This window comes from Thermobia domestica, chromosome 17 (assembly GCF_964235325.1).
Source record: "Thermobia domestica chromosome 17, izTheDome1.hap1.1, whole genome shotgun sequence".
Taxonomy (NCBI): Eukaryota; Metazoa; Arthropoda; class Insecta; order Zygentoma; family Lepismatidae; genus Thermobia; species Thermobia domestica.
Genome location: NC_137470.1, coordinates 151,529,402 through 151,549,276, shown reverse-complemented (window position 1 = coordinate 151,549,276; position 19,875 = coordinate 151,529,402).

Below are 19,875 nucleotides of genomic sequence, written 5' to 3'. Positions count from 1 at the left end.
AAGGAAATGTTTTTCTTTCCCTAATATCAAACAATATCAGAACATACATTTTAATGGGAACTCCTAACAGCAAAAGAAGTATATGTGACCTATTTCTTTCTTTCGTTTGTTTACCTTCACTAGTTTTTTTTTTTTTTTTAATTTGAAGTGAATTCAAATACACAAACACTTCATACCCACACCGAATGACCAAAGCTTAGCGGTACAGCATCAGCTTAAGATTAGGAAGATGGCGTGATCGATCCCTCTTGGGTAAACATTTCGACTGAGCAGTTTGTCAAGATTGTTCCTCAGTGTCACTAGGGAAATTTTTATGGCCTTATTGACGCATTTCCCTAATTTCTATTCCCTGAGCCTCGGACGTTTCAAAGACTTAAAATAAATTCAAATCTACCTTAACGTTTCTATCCTGTAGTCGATACTAAATTAATATCGTTAGTTTTGAGATTAGATTTGAAGGAGGGGCATTAATTAGTATATCCTGTCGAAAATTCATGTCATAGTTGATTTACTGTTCTGCATAATTACTAAGATGTAATTTTCTCAGAAATGCTTAATGCTTAATTTTCTCAGAAATGCATATTTTGACAAAGAACAAATATAAATCTGTGATAAAAGTGGGTATTTATTGACTGAACTTACTGAATGGAATATTTGGAACTTATATATGGACCAGTCCCACAAACTCCTGATATCTCTCTGATTACTAGACATCAGAAAACGGGATGATAGCCTACAACCTGGTCACGGAAGTAACTACCACTTTTACACAAAATAGCATTAATGCTACAACCAAGTTGTATCATCTCGGTATCTTACCTTATGCTTAGTAATCAGGAGCTTATAGCACTACTCTGTGATAAACTTCAGAGTTTCTCTAGTAGTAGCAGTTTTGGGATTAAGCTACAGTTAAAATCGTTTAAAAGAAAATATTTCTGAACGATTTATTTATATAGAATCACTGGTTTTTGTTAGCCTGGTCATTTCCCCAGGCTTTAGTTAGTAGTATAGGTTCACCAAGCTCTGACTCCGTTTACCTCGTATCGCTAATCGCTAGTATCACTTGTTAGCATCGCAGTAGAAGATTTCTACAGAGTTGTCAACGGCCAAGAGCGTTAGGAAAGACAAGAACCAGTATCAGTAGCAAAGAATAAGTGTTGGTAGTATTCAATATCTTAATTTTCTCGAACGATTGGGATACGAACAACAGAGAGAATGACAGAAATAATAATAACTTCTGCTCAATTCTTTACTGTATATTAAACAAGACGGCTCGATATTAAGATTATTTGATAATAATAATAATAATAATAATAATAATAATAATAATAATAATAATAATAATAATAATAATAATAATAATAATAATAATAATAATATAATTACTTAGTTTACGAAGACTTCTTTCGTCCAACACAAGTGTAATATTTTACAGCAGTGTATGTTATTTATAAGTAAGTATATCTTATTTTAGTATGACTTTCAACATCGAAGCTAATGAGAATACTAACCGATTGTGCTTTTTTTTCTGGTTCTTTGTCGAAAACAAAGAAGATAACCAGATATGGGACAGAGGTTGAAAGGAACGTTCAGATAGTGAGGTCAATGTATGTACCTTACAGCTTTCGATGAATTAGATCTTACTGTACTACAAACAAAAACGAGCCTGGACCTTTTACTCGGAACACAGATATTGCAACATACGGTATTCTGCAGTTGGTAACTCTTTTTCCGAGAGATGTTTCGGTAGTATTTTCACTTGTGGCCACTATCAACTCACCGTTTTTCGACCTATAGCAGTATCAGCCTGTGTGTGTGGGGGGGGGGGCACTAGGGGGGCCAAGAATTTGAGCAAGTGGCCTAGCCCCCAGGCCCTCCCATGACTCCGTCACTGGTGGCGATGCAGATAAATGAATATATATGCTGGAAGGAGTGCAAAAAGGCAGGCAAAAGGACATAAGCTTCAGTGAAAAGGGTAGAGACGTAAGTGGACAGTTTAAAGGTGAATCTTTGATGAAGAGAGAAATCATAAAGAGCAGAACCCAAATACAAGCCCTGACCAGAGCCATCGCAGTATAAGTAGACAGTGTACGGAGGGAGGGGTGGAAGAGAAGAGAAGAAATTATGTTTGTAGGAGGCGTGACAGGAAAGAGAGCAAGAGGGGTAGGGCGGGAAAATGATAGACAGGGATTGTGCAAAAACAGGATAGCGATGGAAATAGCAGGGAAAATTAGAGGTACGATGAATATGTAGTAGATGTGGGGAGAGCTCGAGGCAACTTGTGTATATGAAAGGGAGAGAAGCAGTATGTGGGGAACGTTTAGGAGCTGTATGAAGATTTCGAAGCAAAAGTGAGTTTAGGGAGAATAGAGGAACGGATAAGTTGGAAACGTTGGAGACAGAATTTATCCGACAGGTATTTAAGGTAAATAAACAAGGGTGGGACCGAGTTTCAGTAAACAGCTCAGTGACAACAATTATTGTGGGAAGACCGAGGATTTGACAGAGAGTGGAATATTGAAGGAATTGGAAGCGTTAAAAGACCTTGGAAGGAGGAGGGGATAGAAGAAAACCGCCAAATGTTAAAATGGATAAATATACCTTTTTTATAACAGAAGAAGAAAACGGAAATCAGTGAACCACGTGGAAGTGGAGATGGGGCATGTTAAAAGGAGGAAATAGAAGGTTCTTTGATGTAACTGTTGATTATGAGGGGTCCAATGTATAGAAGAGTCTAAGATGAGTCCGAGATATTTAACGGAAGAGCAGCGTGGGAGTCTAATGCAGGTGAAGGTAAGTGAGGGAAGGTTTGGGGTAAGTAAGGGAAGGAAAGACAAGAAAGGATGTATTGTTCCAATTAATGCGTAAGACATGGTGGAAACATCAGGTGGAAAAGGTAGTGAGGGCAGATATAAGTTATGGTATGGCAAGTTGACGGAAAGGAGAAGGAATATAAAAGGTTAAATCATCGCAATAAGAGAGGACACGATCGAAGTGAACGGTTTGATGGAGGATAGGAGCCAGAAAGAGGTTGAATAAAAGAGGGGACAAGACGGAGCCCTAGGGAGGTGATGCGTCCGGAAGATAGTTGGGAACCAAGGAGGAATAGAGCCATAAGCATGAGAGAGGTCGACGAAGACAACAAAAACATACTGAGTGCAGGAGAAAGCGAGCGAAATGTCAGAAATAAGAAGAGAACCCTGGAACCGATTTTGGAATCATATTTATGTTTAGATGTGATTTCGGAAAACCATTGGAGACATTGTTTAAGGAGATGTTCAAAGACCTTGAGGAGACATGAGGAGAGAGGAATTCAACGATAATGATCAGCGATTGCACGTTGTTTAGTAAGTTTGAGAATGGGGATAATGAGGTAATCCCTCCATGGAGGGGGAATCCGTTCAAACTAAGTTATAGAGGGTGAGTAAAAACTGTAAGTACGAGGGAGGAAGACGCTGGAGATGTCGGTAGCTGATACGGTCTTTACCAGGGGAAAAACGGAATAGACGACATAAGATGAGTGAGAGTTGAGGGAGGGTAAAAGGATGATATAAGGGACTGGGTGAGTCAGGTGTGTAAAGAGGAGAGAGGCATAGAGGAGGGAAAAGGCATGTGTCTGGGGTTAATTGAGAATGAAATTGACGGGGCCAGAGAGAAGGGAGGGATTATCTTGAAGAAGAACGGCAAGTCTTATTACAAAGGGAACGGTAGAAAGCCTATATCGAGGAAAGAAAGGAGCCATAACGAAGGGTGCCGTCAGGAATTCCGGCGAGTTTTCTGAAGAATATGAGTTGTGGTAGCTTGGATTGGTTGGTATAGCAAGAAGTTGGTATAAGATCAATTGACAAGTAAGTTTTAAGAGCTTGTTGCCGAAAAATCCATAACTGGCATTCCCGAGTCCACCATTTGGGGTAATGGGAGGAAGGGGTGGATGAATAGTGAGGATGTTCGGAAGGAGAGTGAAAATGGGAGACAGCCTGTTAAATGCGAGAACGGAGGATAACGTGAAGGAGGGAAGAATCAAATGAAGAGGGAGGGGAAGACAGGTAGGAAAAACAAGAAGAATAAAGAGATCAGACGAGATAAGTAGAAAGTGGACGAGAGGGAGTGAAAGAGGAAGGGAAGGAAGGAGGGAGAGTAGGGTTATGGAGAATAATAGGAAAGTTATCACTACAATACGGATTAAAATAGACGGTCCAGGTGAGATGGCTAGAGTACTCAGGGGAACAAAAAGTGAGATCGGGAGCAATAGGAAGTAATGAGGACAAGGCAGGCGAGTGGGAAGGGGCAGTATTGAGGAGAGTACAGTTTAAGTTGTTGAGTAAGCGATAAAGATGATTGGAAAAGGAAGATCTCCAGAATGGGTGGTTACGTCGATACCTAAAATCCAGGGAAGGGCGAGGAATCTAAAGAGATAGTGCCAAAGATGATCAGGAAGGTGAGCTTGAGGGGAATATAAAGATTTACCAGGCGAGAGTATGAACAGTAACCATTTGGAATTGAAAATCTGGATATTGGATAGGCGGGGGATGAAGAACGTAAAGAGATTTATGGATGCCGAAAAAGACTCCCCGTCGACCGTCAGGGTGGACATCATGAATCCAGTGATAGGAGGAGATGTGCAAGCAATAGGTATCAGAAAGTCAAGTTTCCTGGAAGAGAAGAGACTGGTGATACAAGAAAATTAGGTTGTGTAATGCGTGAAGTTGGCTGCTGGAGATCCTCATATTCAATTGTAGAAGAATGACAAACAAGAATTTTAGAAACGATAAAAAAATGGATCAAAAGATTGCGATCTTGGTCAATAATTTTTTTTTGTTTTTGATCAGGGGCCCCTAAATCGAGTTTTCGTATTTTCTACGGAATAAGCACATCATACTGAGTTAAATGATAATTTTGATTTGGCTACAATGGATTTGGCTCCACATATAAGGCCTACAAGAAAATTTTTGGTTGAAATCTATTGGATCTTTCGATCCAAAAAGAGCCTGAAGACGCTAAAGTGAATGCGATTGTAAGAGTTTGAGGATTGTGATGCATGATTGGAAGTCAGGAGGAGAAAATTTATGTTTAGATTTTTCAAAGGGTGGGAATGGCAGAAACAGCGGTAGAAAGGGACGGCGAGGCTTGATCGGGGGAGACAGAGGCTGAAAAGTGTTAAAAGTACTTGAGATAGGAGAAAATATTGAAGACGATCGGTCCGCTGGTTTGAGCGGGAGACGGGCGGAAGCAGGAGAAAAAGAAGAAGGAGAGTTAAGAGAGGGTTTTTGCGGGCAACAAAAGGAGGGAAGGAGAGGACGACGGAAAGCATAGAGATAGCGGCAGAATAGGAGAAAGAGGTGGAAGTGGGGATAGAAGGAGAAATAAAACCGGAAGAGTTGGGAGGGAGTGAATGAGATAGTAGAGGTTGGTCTCCTTGTAAGGAAGGTTGTGCAGGAGTAGCATATAACTATCGGTCTTTGGCGTCCATATAGGAAAGTCGGTTAGTAGTCATAATGCTGCTAATTTGAGTTTGGAGTAATTGCTGAGTGCACTTATTGTATGATGCCAGTGGTCACTGGCACAGTGCTTGTATTTGAGGGGAGGTTAGCAGGTGGAAGAATAGTGTCCCAATTGGCAGCACGTACCGCAGGTTTGTTTCCCTTTGCAGGCCTGTTTGAAATGGCCACAATAGAGGCAATTGGTACATTGTTTGAGGCGTGCAATGTTGGTTTCCTCAAGAAGATGAAAATAATAAAGAGTACAATATGAGGGAAGACTGTTTGCGTCGATGTTGCTTACAATGGTACCGTGGGGTATATAAATGGAAGAGAAATCCATATTTAGAGTCTGGGTTGGGAGTAGCTGAAGAAGATTCGGAATCACGGGGAACGGGAGAGGCATCAGAGGGAGAACGTTTACGGAACATACGACGTATGTGCAAAATTGTAATGTAAAAGGTGGTGAAAATTTTGCCTTCCTGAAGGGTTGATTTCCAGTCGGCAAAGGGCCACTTTTCGGTGACGGCAAGAGGTCGGATGCCGCCTGTAGGAGAATCCGGAAGCCGACATCGAAAAGAAGTCCTTTCGAGCAGTCGGCAAACAGCCGGAAAGGCGCATAAAGTGCGCCGGCGCCGCCGCTGGAAAGTATCCTTTCCGAGCAGTCGGCAAACAGCAGAAAAAGTGCATAAACTGAGCCGGTGCCGCCGTCGAATAGTTGCCTTGCCGAACAGTCGGCAAACAGTCGGAAATGAGCATTAAATGCGTCGGCGCCGCCGTCAAAAAGAGGCCGGCATAAGGGGTTGGAAGAGGGTCGGAAAGAGGTCTTTCCGGCTGTTTTCCCGACTGTGACGGTCGGCAACAGTCGGCAAAGAGTCAGTAAAGGGCATTTCTTTTACGATTTTCGAAAGCTTGCCGTCTCGTCAAAAGGTCGGTAATTTTGAACAAGTAGTTCGTCGTGCCACCGCGAACGGGTGCCGGCTCCCTACCAACGGCCTGCCAATGTCGATGGCGGCAATCTCTCTTGTCGACCGCGACTTTCTGATGGGGTTTGCGCTCATCTGCGACCTAATTTAAATAGTTACGCTGAAATTGATTTTGTGAAAATCTTGTTTTGACTTCCTGTAATCTCTGACATGAAAATATATCTCTGAATGGAGTGATACAGGGGGCAAAAATATGTAAACACTTCGTATAAAAGAGGTAGCCATTTCAAACGATTTATCTGAATGGTAGGTGTCACTGTGGTCACTGGCACATCCAGTATGGTATACAACCTGGCCAATCGAACAGATGGGCCAGTTACAGTTCAGCGCCTGGCCCATGCAGGTTATCGTGATTTAAGTCTGAGCTGACATGGTTTCAAAGAGGGCAAATTGTGGGTACGCGTATTGTGTTGATTCTGTGATGAAAGTAGTGGAAATGTTTGGTGTGTCAAGAGGCACAATCTCGAAGATCATGATTGCCTACGAGTGTTCTGAGAAAAAAAATCAGCGAAGCACCAGCGTGAACGCAAGTGTGTGTTGCGTGACTGAGACAATTGCACATTGGGAAGGATTGTGACCAAGCAGAAGATCACCACGGCGCACAGTGGTCGAAATAGCAAAAAGGCTGGACAAAACCCCCAAAATGAACTTTATCACTGTAACGAACGTGTACAGTCTTTTAGTAGGAGAATGTCCACTCCGTATAGAACAGAGCTGTTTTTCATCCTTGCATCACTCGTTCATGAGAAAATACCTGTCGAAAGTAGATAATTGTCTGTCCTTGTAAAAATATTTTTCGTGTGTGATAGTATGATGGACCTGTTACTCGTAAGTATGTTGATAGTTATGAAATGCTAAATATTGGTATTGTTGATGAGAACAGTAGCAATCCTTTAAGGCCAATAGCAGGCCTCTGAGGCACTTCATATGCCCACTGTGCTACCTCCAAAGTTTGTCCGCCAATTACCAATTCACCATTCCTCGTTTAAAGGAATCATCCCGAGAACCGAACTTGTGTCCACAAATTAAAAGCGGCTCATTAACATCTGTGTGCACCCAGGAGGAATAGCATAGTTGAATAAAACAGAAAAAAATAAATAAAACAAGCCCCCAAAGAATCTATCTCTCTAACCAATGTACTGAGTCCGGTTTAGATGTATCAGATTCAAATAAAGCTTCAACACACCAAAACAACAATCAAATAGGTAAATCCAAAAAATCCTAATGGGAAGATAATATACGAAAGGAAGACGCCCAAGGATTAACCTATAGTAAATCTGTATTCATACTAAAAGAAAAAAAAAATCTCTCATCGTTTATTTCGAAGAAAAGAATCCAGCCCTTTATAGAAGAGAACCATTTATCGCGCATATCTCCCAAAATTGGCCGAAGAATACTAAACGAATTATTTTAACAAAAAATTAGATAAGTCCAATTTCGCCTCCTACGTGAGGTGTCAAACGGGACTTGAACCCCTAGCCTCTCCTCCCTCTAAAGGAATGGCGTGGCCCCAAAGCCAGTTAAAAAAAACGGTTCAGCGACTTAATTCGCATCCCCCTTCACACAACCCTCTTGCTGTGTGGTACAGTTTAAGACCAACAATATTCGTCTTCGACATTTCCTCTTAAGAGAGTTGTGGTCTGAAATTATGTCAAACTATACTTCTTTCTTTACGGCGATACAGCCCTCTTGCTGTACCATGTCAATCTCTAGCCGCCTTTTCGACCGAGAATCTGAGAATTCCAGAAAAGAGATCCCGTCCCCTCTTTGGACAGAACCCTAACCATCTACCTCTTTAGACGGACGAGCTGGAATCCTCCCCCAGCTATGATTCTCCTGCTCTTATACAGAAGATACAACCAACGGTCACCAGCCAGACGCTTGGTTTAAATATTTTAAAATTAACGAACAAAAAATATAAACTTGCAAGATTAGCGTTTGTTTCTGGCTCTCCCCTAAGTGAGCTGTTAAAAAAAAATCCTGTTGGGAAAAGAAGGAAACTGCTGTTAGTTAACAAGCCACAGAAACAAAATTATACAAAGACAAGAATAAAAATATAGATTATATGAACTGTAATAATAATTTACCCGGCCGGGATTTCTCTCTAAATCTATATTAACTGATAATACAATACACAAGAATAATAAACAAGGTAATAAATACAAATATTAATAGCAGCTCCCTAAGAGGGGACTGCAACTGGGGACATTTTTACAACACTATATTCAAATTCAATGCTTTGCAATATATTTGTAGACTTTTAAAATTTTCCTAACAAGTCCAAGGTTTCATTCCCATTTTAATATTTTCTGTGCTCTCTCAATTAATGATTTTTGTTAGAATTAGCTGCTACTACTTGGCAAACGAAACGAGCTTCAATGAGTCTGGGCTCGCGCTCAATGCTCACAGAGACTGATAGCTAATCCTGTTGCGTCGTGTCATCTTGCCACCCAGACAAGTCTTCGCGCACATGGTAAATCGCTGGAGAATTTACTATACCCGTAGCTCCTCTCCCAATAGAAAAGCTAAGTGGGGAAGCTCAGAAGTCTCGAAACAGACTTCCACAGGTAACTTATCGCGAGAAGTGATGCCGGAAAAACTCTAGGAAAGATATACACCTAGACTTGCTACACATTTTTTACACCCTCTGATCCGATAATTACATCGTTCAGGTCCAGTATGGCCACCAGAGACTTTTGAAAGTGATTAATTTCATAATTGAATTTTCTGATTTTATTGTACTTGATTGGACAACTCCCACTGTTTTATTTTCAAATATGCATTTTGCGAGACAGTTTCGTTTTTTGTAAAGATTTCTTACACAGACTGGCTTTTGGTTAAATTCATTACTAATGTTTATATGTAATTTTCGTTAATGTCCAAAAACATGTTTATTTGGTTTATAATGAGGTTTTTGCTTCAATTATAATAACATTACCACAAGTTCTTTTTTTTTTTTTTTTTTTTTTTTTTGTAACGACCCACGATGGTATTTGTAAACCTGATTTTGAACATGTCGACTTCTTTCTCTCCACCTGCATAGGGAACCCGCATCACTAACCATGAACTGTAATTATTATTCACAGTACAGCAGAGCAATCTAAAATAACTTAATGTGCCCTCAAAAAATGCCATATCGACGAAAACGCTCTTTCAATAGTTTTGCCGCATTTTCTCGTCATACCGAACATTGTAAGGCGCCAAATGTCAGATGACTGAACACAGTGCTTACAAACCCTGTTAGCGTCAAAAAAGTCAGTAGAGAACTCCACAAGTAGGAAATAATGGCAGATCTGCAATTCCCAAACTACTCGTGACTGCTGACCATGCTGCTGTACGGAGACAGGTGCAACACACATAAAAACTAGACATTGGAGTAGTGAATGACTGTCATTTGGTCGTATTAATCTTCTTACATTGTTTCCAACTGCTGGTCGAGTTCGCGTGTAAAGAACGCCATCACAAGCGTACGATACAGACTCTGTTACCGAGAGTGAAGCATGACGGTGTTTAGTGATGATTTGGGCAGCGATATCCTGGTATTCTGTCGGACCCATCGTCACCCTGCATGATATGTCATTGCCAAGGACTGCATAACCATTTTGAATGACCAGCTGCAGCCCATGGTGCAAAACTTTGTTCCTAGATGCAGGGTGTCTACCAAGCAAGTATAATCAAATTCCCTGACTAAATTATAATTTTCCATGACTCTGTCATTTTTTTTCTTAGCATAACTCATGAAAAATAACTTATATTTAAAGTGAACTGTAAGTTTTCATCATTGTTTATATGCTTATACAATATTCCACAAACGTACAAACCAACCAATTCATTTGGCTGTAATTTATGACTATTTTAGTGGCATTACTTCATTCCTCACAGCCTGGGAAAATTTTTCCCTGACATAATTAAATTCCCTGACTTTCCCTGATATTTTCACTGACTTTCCCTGACTGATAGACACCCTGAGATGGTAATTCCGTGTTTTAAGATAACAGAGATCCTGTTCATACAGCTGACATCGTCCAGGACTGGTTTGACGTACACGAAAATGAAGTGTCACATCTACCATGGCCTCCACAATTACCAGACTTCAATATCATTGATTCCTTATGGTCAATTTTGGAGACCAAGGTGCCAGCCCGCTACTCATCAACGTCGTATCTACAACAACTTACAGCTGCTTTGGCAGAAGAATGGTACAACATTCCTTTGACAACCATACGTGATCTGTATTTCACTATTCAGCGTCGACTGCACGTCATTCTGCGTATCAAAGGTGGTCTACTTGCTATTTATAAAGGTAATATGCATTTTTTTCAAGTGTTCCCATATTTTTGTTCATCCCCTGTATATTTACTATGACGTATATATCCACAAAGTGTTAAACATAACCTTTCAAATGATATTAACAAAGCATGCTGCCAGCATGTTTTATGGCCACTAGATGTGCCAAGGAAAATGTACATCGATTCCTCTGGTAATCTGCGCAACCCAAACAATTAGCAGAAACTCCGTAATAAAATGGGGAATATATTTTTTATACAATTTATTCGACCTTTAACACTTCCATAAAAACACCATTGTGTTAAGAAGAAACAGTCATCTATCAAAGACATTTCCAAAAACTAAAACTGTTTTGATTATTTTAGACCTATTTGTGTAGTCATTTATCAACGTTACTGTTTTGTTTATTTTAAAATTGTATCGTATGCACAATGTACGTCGTGTTTCATCAATCTGTGGTGCACAACCTACTGCTGAGTTGTACGTACGTACAGCACAACTTACGATAGTGCACCAGTGAAGAACTTGAGAAGCCTTGGGTTATATTATTTCATTTTCCCTGCAATTAAGTTAGACATAATTAAATTTATCTTTAAACGTGTACAATATTTTTATTTTTGCACTTCTTTTTAGTGTTGTAAAAAACGGTATTTTTTCTGTGAAGTTTTTTTTTCAATAAAAAAGATCGCTCTTTTTCATGTTTTTTTCAAATGTTTGTTTTTTTTCTGGCAACTATTATTTATTGATTTATGTTGCAGATTATTGAAATGATCAACAGAACTTGAGTCGAAGCCCTCCTAATTTAAAATCGTTTGTTTCTTTGTACCTATATACTAGCAAAATTGTGTGATTATTTCTTTCGGACCGAGATCATTTTTGGCGTTTTCCTACATTTTCAGTTAGTAACTTATTGCTCAAAAATCTTTTATTCGATTGATATGATTAAGGCTTTGTTTTTTAGAAAATCGATGTGACTATTTTTTGGTGTAAGTTACATTGTAGTCTTGCCAACGAGTGGGAAATTATTGAGGGGAATCTAGAGGTGAAAATTTACAAAAAAATTCCTAACCGAATTTCAATTTTTTTTTGTATCTAGCACTACTGCTGCCATATGGGTTCAAGTCACCAAAAAAAAATATTTGGTGTGTTGACAAGGTACAGTGAAATCTTGAAGTCGCTGACTTCCATTCAAAGAGGGAAACAGAAAATTCTATTTCATCATACACATGAAATTTTGACACTTTTTACGCCTCAGAAGCAAAAATCAACAGATATGCCGGGGCTACAGCTTCTCTAATTATCCTATTGAAACTTTTTATGCTGCGTTCTGTAGGTCAAAAAGGAAGTTTTCAGGTAGTGGTACGTTTGTTTCAATGTAGCCAGCAAGAGAGAAATAATAGAGGGGAAAGAAACTTTCCGAAATTTTCACCTAAAATCGGGGATTAATTGTTTTGGCTGGAAGCACTGCCATCAGACAGACGAAAACTATCTGAAAATAACCTTGGTACACCAAGAATATATCCTACAAATATCATGGCGATATCTAACAAAGTAAGCATGAAATTTAAAAAAAAAAATCTCATTCTACCTCAGAAATTCACCATTATCTTGCCATTTACAGAACATGGTTTATTGTGAACCTCAACTGTACTTTCTCTAATTACTCGAGTGAAACTTTTTATAGTGCACTGTGTAGGCTAAGGACGAGGATTTTAGACACTGGTACATTTCTTCGAATGTAGCCAACAAGGGGGAAATAATAAAGACTAAAAAGGATTTTTTTTCAAAATTTCCACCTAAAATCTGGAATTAAAATTTTCTGTAGCTGGCAACACTGCTATCAGAGACACACACACACAAACTATCTTAAAATAAGCTTTCGTATCCCTCTAATATATCCTACAAGTATTGTGACGATATCTAATAAAGTAAGGATGTCAATAAAAGAATATCTCATTCTACCTTTAAAAAATCACAGTTATCTTTTCACTTAAAGAACAAGGTCTACTGTAAACCTCAACTGTACTTCTCCTAATTATCCTATTAAAACTTTCTATAGTGCTTTGTGTAGGGCAAAAACGAGACTTTCAGATACTGATACGTTTGTTCCGATGTAGCGAACAAGAGGGAAATAATAGGAACAAAACAAATAATTTTCCCAAAATTTCCCCCTAAAATCTGGAATGAAATTCTTTGTAGCTGGAAACACTGTTACCAAACAGACCCAAACTATCTTAAATTAAACATTCGTACAACACTATTATATCGTATAAGTATCATGCTGATATTTAAGTAGGGAAAAACTAGAAAAAGCAAGGTTTAGAACCTAAATACGAATTTTCCTTGCGCCCCCTAATTACTCCATTTAACGATCTGTACCTGCGTTTGTTCAGTAAGGACAAATGTTCGACTGCCATAAGTTGACTTGCACTTGGGCGTATAGATACGGATTTATAAACAAACATTTCGAATTTTTGTCCAAATTTAGGGAAAGTTTAATTTACCTAATTGGCAACACTGCGTACAGCCCCGTCCAGTTGATATTAACAATTAGGTATCTATCCGAGGTATCTACCTGGCAAGTCTTAAGGAGGTCTCTTTACAATGAAGGAAGCTACAGCGAGAAAAGAAATAAAGGAAATTCGAAAATTCTCGAATTTTTGACTGGGCTGAAATTTGAGAAGAAATTTCGACCCCCAGAATAAAAAGAAATTAATATGATAAGCTATGGTCCAACCATATTTGGCAAAAATAATATCTCGATATCTTAATTAGTGTCCATACACGAGTGGATTAAAAAAAGTGACACACTCGTGTGTGCCACTTTGGTCACCTGGGTCCGAAAGGGTTTCGAGTGTACATTTGATTACATTTTTTTGACTACTAACTCGTGTTGTTGTAGTAGTTATAGTCTCGACTAATAATAATATCGTTGTTGTAAACAATAACTTATAAGGAAAATTTTCTCTCCTTTTTACATCTTAGTTCCAGTATTGTTGTTGAGAAATGCAGGGTGTTTCAAAATGAATATCGGAGTTTTAAATCTTCGTAGTACTTATTACATTTTACGTACAATTAATTATAAACAATACATCAAGTAAAAGAGCACCTCAAACAGTCTTTGCTACAAGTGTTCGATGTGAGCATCATTTGTCACACGGCACACATCTAGTCGATAGGCGAGAAAGGCCCATAGACTTTCCGCCATATGGCACAAAACACATTCAATTTAGGGAAGTCTCGTTTCAACTGTACCATCTCCTGAGGATTTGCTGACCTCCAGATACGAACATTATGAGTATTCACATTAGCTCTTAGGTAAAATGTCGATTTATCACTCAAGACGACACGATCTAGAAAATCTTCATTGTTATGCAGCAATATTTCATTTGTGAAATTGGCAAGTAAACCGTAGTCTGTAGGCTTTAGACCTTTAGCAACTGCAAACGATAAGGACGTAGTTGCAAGCGTCTCCTTAATATTCTTCGTACAGACGGTTACACTGTAACTACAGATTCAGTCTTTATTAAAACACAAACAGCTTTCTGCTCTGTAGTCTCCATCTCTGCTACTAGTTCTTTCTAACGGCAGACAGAGGAAACAATGCATGTGCATGCGTGTGTACAAAACTGTTTGAGTTGCTCTTTTATTTCATAATATTTATAATTGTAAGCTAAATTATTAGATACTACAAAGTTTCAAACCCTAATATTCATTTTGAAACATCCTCCATTACTTCAAATTGAGTCATCCTATATTCATGTCTTGTATATACATATCATCAGGACCAGCCCTACGCAATTTTTCGCCCCGTGCAATGGCATAATTTGCCGCCTCCCCCTTTCTCCAGAAAGAACAAATCTTAAAAGTCACGATTTTAAGTATGTTACTCCAGCATGAACAACGAAGGGGAGGGTAAGTGCAGTCGCACTCAGAAAGACTTAAATACTTACTAAAAGTACAATCACCTTGTGTCTGTTTTCTTTCTTTAAACATTAATCTGTAATGTTAGTGAGAGATAAAGGAAACACACCTGCAGAGGAAAGATGGTAATCCTTTTTACAGAATTCAATATCAAGCTTCGATCTCAATGTATCAGTTTGCAATTCCAGGGCAAGTAGCTCTTTTATCTTTATTTCTTGATTTTTCTTCTACATCTGTTAACATTTAAAAAAACTTGTTTCTATCTTCAATGATAAGGAACTTTTTTGTGACTAAAACAAGACTAGTTGTCATATCAAAACTGTGATAGCTAACTAATTGGAACAGATATTCGCTATATTCGAGAATTGAGTTCTTGCATTTGACATCAATCAAGCAATTTGTGCTGGGATTTATTTGACCAGTTGCTTTACCATTGTTCATGTGACCTTAAACTAATGCGACCTAAACAATTTATGAATGTAGTATTCAAATATTAGGTCAGTTTAGTAAATGTAACTGCCATCATCATGAAGTCTGTTTCCAACAAAAACTATTTAATTTAAATAATATGCTTATGACAGATTTTGCCGGACCCTCCAAACTTGCCGCTCCATGCAAATGCACGTGTTGCACATATGGTACAGCCGGTTCTGCATATCGTATATATCTAGTCGACAAATTATTTATATATGATATTTAGAAAAGTACTAGTAGGCAAATTAGTATTATTTTTTACCTTTAGACAAGTTATTTGAATTTTATACTGTTCGTGACATTATTTTTATACTTATTAAAGACCTGTTTTCGGGAAAAAACAAAATTTCATTTCTACTTTTATTTCTACGTTGATATTGATGAAAACTGCTGCAACCCGAATTGTTGGTAGGTATACTATTCATATAAATTGTAAAATATTTGTAGCGTTTCAATATCTAGCGTTTAATTTATGTTGCATTTCACGGTAATTACTCCTAGATAAAAAATATTTCATACTTAAATAGACGTAAGATGCATTACAAATGACTATCTGAAAAAAAAAAGAAATTTAGAAAAAACAAAACAAAAACGTACATTTCTGAAAAAAATACGAACGGTTTTTTTTTTATTTACAACACTACTTCTTTTGTCTTTTAAATTAACAAAAAAGCATGCAGTGCAATACATAACAAATATTTATAAAGAACTGGTGTGCACTACGAGATCAGAAAGTATTAATAAAGCGGGATTCACACAAAAGTGTGTTTTTAATGGTGTGGTAGGGCAAGAAATAAGTAATATTAGAGCTCTGGCCTACTCGACTTTTTTGTTATCCTGCCAGCCTTTCCGATACAATAGGCAGCATTGTTGTGAGTTTACTCTATATACACTTACGGAATTATACAAGAAGTTTTCTAAACGAGACGAGAAGAAGCTTCCCGAGAATCAAGACAAGACGACAAAAAACATACAAGAATCGAGATGAGAAGAGACATCTACAAAAAATTATGAGACGAGTTGAAAGAACGTCATTTCTCTTCTCATCTCGTCGCGTGGGCAACACTAGAAAGGATATGTGAAGTTTGATTCAGCATGCGGATTTTTTTTTTTGTGCATTAAAGTACGAAAAAGGAAAGATGTAACTGGGAAATTCTGCTATAACTGTACCCTTAGAATATGCATTAGGATTCAAAATATCCAGTTGTATATGCGAACATGCACTTTTAAAGAGTTTGGATCTTCCAAATGACCTTAAGTCTACAATGTAAGTAATAGAAAAAGGTTCCCTACGTGGTCAGTTGGCAATCATGGTTTCGTGGTGTGTCTATAATGGTCGCAATCGGGAATCGAACCCGGGACCTTAAGCATACCAAGAAATCACGATAGCCATTTGGCCACACAGGAAGCCTTAATATATGTGCTTATAATTCTGTTGATCTTCATTGCTTATGACTCACGAGTTACACAACATCCGTATCGAGCAGCACTTCAGGGTTTCCATCTTATCATTTTAGAGACCAAATCACCAAGACGCAAACATTTCATTAAAGATCATTATTAGCATTATCAATATGGTTGCCATTACATATATTAATATTTAGGCTAAGTTTTAATTTGAATGCTTGTTGGAAGCTTCTTGGCAATTGTATACAATTCATTTTTATAGTCAAATTATTGAGAATTACTGTGAGACAAAATACAGAACCATACACTCCAACTAATAGGGCACTTTCAGATATCATTATTTTTAGTTTAGTCTCATGTTTATCCACCGATGCTAAGGAAGGAGGTGATAATTAAGTGGATGATAATGGCGAAATGAAGAAAATGGGAGGAAACATGACAATCCCGGGAAAACCCATAAATACGGTGTTTGTTTACCACAAGACTCATTTGGTGCGGACTGGGATCGATCGAAGGACCCAACATAATAGATATGATCATTCTATCACTGAGGCACAGTGGTCACGTTGTGGAGTTCAGGCATCCATTGTCACGTGTGTTTTACCAAAGAATATTATACAGTGTGATTAGCCTTTTGCAATAATGAATGTCCAACAATTTTACTGAACTAAAAAAAAGCAATGAACGAATGTACAAACTCAAGCATTTTTGGAGAAAATGTAGGAAAAGTAATTTATTTTTTAAGAAGAATTAACGCTCTACGGGAACCATGTCACTTGTTGAGATGAAACTGATACTTAAATACATAGTATGTCGGAAAAGTAACGGAACTCTTTTCTTTACAGAGAACCACTAGCTCCATCTACTGAAGCAACATATCGTCGGAAAGCTGGCTATATGCTCAACAAAACGAGACCACAATTATGAGAACCGATTAACGGAGTATCAACTTATAGCAAAAAAAAAGTGAGTGTATCTGGTGTTACCTGGTCACGAAAAGACAATGGAACAAAGAGCAAATATTAAATTTAGTTTCAAGCTAGGTAAAACATTTACACAAATGTTTTTAAAAATGGAAAAAGAGTATGGTGATGAGTGCTTATACCGTACACGTGTGTTCGAGTGGAATAGGCGATTCCGGGACTGCTGCGAGTCCTTGTAAGAAGACACAAAGCCAGGTAGAACGAAAAACAAAAATCGCAATGATTTGGTTCAACAAGTGTATGAAGTGATCGCCCACGACGTGAATTCGACTGTGAGATGAATGGCAAAGGAATTAAATACGACAAAAGATATGATTCACAAATATTGACAAAGGATTTAAAGAAACGAAAAGTCTGTGGTCGATTTGTTTCGCACACCTTAACTGACGACCAAAAACTTGCTCACGTTGAACATTGCAAGACCTTAATTAAAACAGCCAGATGGAACAGAACATTCCTGGAATCGATTGTAACTGGTAATGAGACTTGGTGATTTACGTACGACCCGCAAACAAAATGCCAAAGTGCTGCGTGGAAGTCCTCAGGTTCTCCGAGAGCGATAAAAAGTGCGTTTGAAAAGTCACATGAGAAGACAATGTTGGTTTATTCTTACGTTTCCAAAGGTATTATACTTCGGAAATTCATTCTACAGGGTCAAACTATTAATGGTAATATTATCTGGGTGTTATGGAGCGTTTGTGGAAGTGAATCGTCCGCGTTTAACCGGAGTATCGAGCGCCAGACAGTTGGTCCTTATTGCACGACAATGCACCATATCACAGAACCGTCGCAGTTCAAAATTTTTCTGGCTAAAAAATAAATCTGTATGCTTCCACACACGATTCTAGGCGAGAGCTCATGTGGTTCGGCTTCCATGTTAAGCTGTATGTCCACGTCTCATATATCCTCGCTGCGGAAAGGGACGCTAAACTGAAAATCAGATCAAATCATGTAAACCAAAATATATTTTATCAAATCCACAAAAATAAGCAAATCTTGTCACCTTTTATAGTCAGGAATTTTCAAGAATTTCTTTGGAGAAGATTTTTTTTTCAAATATCTACATAGGCTAGGTACGGCCTTCAATTTATCAAGTTAAAAACTATTTAAACTGTAATAATAATAATAATAATAATAATAATAATAATAATAATAATAATAATAATAATAATAATAATAATATAGAAATATTTTTTATGTACAATATATCTCACAAAATGGCAGAACGGTAAAAATGGAAGATAGTTACTTAGTACTCTAGATTAGTAACGAGAGTAATGTATTAATTGACAAAGTATTTCAAATTATTTATATTTAAATTCATACATAAGGGCACAAGATGTAATCTCACCTCCCTTACATATATATTATTAGATAAATGCCACCTGGCTATCATGAGCAGTAGGATCTTATGAAATTTCAAACTTCCGTCGATCTTCAAAGTATATTATTCATCCTGTTGTAATGATGTGAACAGACTTTGGAGGGAGATGGCTGAAATTCAGCTCAAATGTGAAGAGACTATGTAGATTTTAAATTCTAAAAGCAAATAGATCTAAAATAGGTGGAACATAGTAAAAAATCACGAAACATGAACATTGAAGTCAATGGAAAATCAGTGAAAAAAAAATGAAGTGTCCACATACCGGTATCTCTTTAAAACAATGTATAGTAAGCAAGGCAAATGTGGATAGGATATTGTGAAAAGTCAAGTGGTTTGAGTGGTCAATAATAATGATAAAGTATATGCATCTTCTGCGGATTGTCCAGGGCGCCCACGCGGATGTTACGTGTTTGAAATATCTCACATCTTGATTTCGAATCTAACACGCAACGTTACCTTTGAACTGATTACGTGACAGTCTGGTGCTTATGGCAAAGTGGATAGGCCCTTTGTCGGAGAACGAGACATTTGTAAATGCACAGTAACGAAAAGTATCTAGTCAAACATATAATCATTTATTGGATTGGAATTTCGCGTCCATTTCAGAATGAAAGCTATGTGAGATCTAAGCCTACTGCTGAACATGGAATCCAAACCACATGCGCTCCCAACAAGAATGAAACATAGGCCCCCCGCGCCAAAGATGTGTATGCTAATGATATATCCACGAGGTAGCTCTGAAAGGTAGAATTGCATTACAGAGCCATCTATTACCAATGGTTGGTAAACAACTTGCATATAGGCGAATACGGCGCCACTAATGGCCAGAAAATTAACTAGTTAAATTTGTCTGTAGACCGGCGTAAGCAGCAAATTATAAGTTAGATAATGGTCTTACAATATGAAAACACTGACTGACTTCATCATATGTTTGTCACTGCAATGGGGTGCCA